We start from the raw sequence: 2,190 nt of genomic DNA, 5'->3' as shown, positions 1-2,190 counted from the left end.
TTCCCTGGTGTAGTTTTTATATAGCCTCCCGTACTGGCAGGCAAACCCCCTCTGGATGTTCATGACCATAGGTCCCTAGAGGACAAGATAACAGTGTGTAACAAACCTACTCCAAATATTTACCAATGTCTTCATTCGGCCTTTTAACCTCCTGCAGAGAGGGATTGGCATATTTTACAATTATTGAAAACAGATATCTGTCCTTTTTAGCCAGTTGCAGGATTACGTGCTAATTCACACGTGAGGCGGAACCCTGGCTCCTCAATTATTGATGGACTACAAGTCCCATGATTCTCTGACAGGCTGGAACTGAAGTCAAACAATAACATATTTTCTTGTATTATCATCTGTGACTAAACTGGATTTAACTAAGATGATATGTGAACAGATCTAGACAGACATTTAGAAATATATTTTCAAATTATAAGATATATATATATATATATTTATATATATATATATATAATACATAAGTATTTTCACCCATTTCTGTGACAGCCCTACGCAAGTTCCGGTGCTTATTTAGGGATTTTTTTCTGGGTAAGACTCTTTGCCTTTTTTCCCAGATAGATGTTTGGTTTCCAGGACATCAGCCCATAAACTTTATTTGTGTGCAAATAATTATTCTGTCACTTGAAGCCTTCTCTGCCACGTGTGACCTGTCTCTAGTGGCTGAGATTTGATCGAACTGTGATTGTTTGTGGCTGCAAGGAGTCCTACTACTAAGTACCGTATATACTTGTGTATAAGTCAAGAAATTTTTGTAAAAAAATTAATTTTAAAACGCAGAATTGACTTATCCACAGGTCAGTGCTAGTTTCAATAGAATTTCGCCATTCTCCTAACTCTTTGGGAAGTTGGATGGGCAGCGCTAGCAGTTTACCGGGTGTTCGCGGGGTTGTGTATCCAATATTAGCTCCACGCTATCGGCAATCACGTACCGCTGCCTGCGTTCGGGAGACGAACACGTGCGTTCATATATACGAATGGTGCCACCCAGGGAATGCTTCTTTGTGGTTAACAGCCAGGGGTGGTCGGTGATTAAGAGGTGTTAACAAGGGGGACCACACAGAGTCTGTTCAGGGGAACTATTCCATTCGAATAACGTACCCTCAACTTATCCATGAGTCATAGCATATTCCACAAATGGTCAAAAACTGCACTCGACTTATACACAAGATCGACTTATAGACAAGTATTTAAGGTAGCAATGTATTTTACTAAAATTTGGCATGTTCCACAGAACCTGTGTATTCATTTTGTCTTTGCTCTGCATATTTCTTACAACTAATAAAATCAATTGACACAATGCAGTTTGCCTACAAGCGGTGACTCTATAACAAAAATTTAGGACCAGGCAGTAATGCTGTTTATAGATGGCCATACAGGGAAACAAAAAATACAATGATGTATTATACACAATACAAGCTTTAATTTACAGAAAGTGTTGGGAGATATTTCTCTTTAAAGAGTATATGGTACACTGATCTTATATTTTAAACATAATAGGAAACAACATAATAGTAAAGTGTAGCAAATTAACGCCTTGATATAATTCTATTGGTAGAAAACAGTCAATAGTGATCAACTTTTGAGATTTCATGGAAATTTCATTTGGTCTTTTTGGGGCTGAAAAAAGAAGACATCTGATGGTAGGTATATTATATTTTACATTTTACTAGTTTTTTGGGTGGGTGCACCTCACTATTATTAGGGTAAGGGGGTAGGCAGGATTTTTTTTTATTGGGGTGTGGCTGGGGGACTTGCCATCCTGGGGGGCGAATGGTATTTCTACGCACTGTTCTACTATTTTTTAAATAGCCCCCAACCACCGTAAATGGGAAGGGAACATCAGGTCTCTCTAGTTGTTATTATGAAGAGGCAGCCCCCATCTGAATATTAATATATAATTAGACCCCCCGCACCAATATTCTATGAGTGAGGGCTGGGGGACATATGGGTGGTGGATTGGGAGAGATTGGGGGGGACATTAGGGCGCCCTCAGCTATTACATGAATAGCCTCCACCTGCAGCTCATGGTTGGTGACTGCCAGAGGACACCAGGTCTCCCCTCCCATTTATTTTAATTGTAGCCCCCACCTGCTGACTATGGGCAAGGGGGACACTAGGATGATTCATCCACCCCCCCCCTTATATCATGTACAGCCTTCCTATGTACAGGTCCCCCCT

Source organism: Pelobates fuscus, chromosome 9, assembly GCF_036172605.1.
Source record: "Pelobates fuscus isolate aPelFus1 chromosome 9, aPelFus1.pri, whole genome shotgun sequence".
In the NCBI taxonomy this organism is placed as follows: domain Eukaryota; kingdom Metazoa; phylum Chordata; class Amphibia; order Anura; family Pelobatidae; genus Pelobates; species Pelobates fuscus.
The sequence above is the reverse complement of the archived record's forward strand: the minus strand, read 5'-3'. Positions refer to the sequence as shown.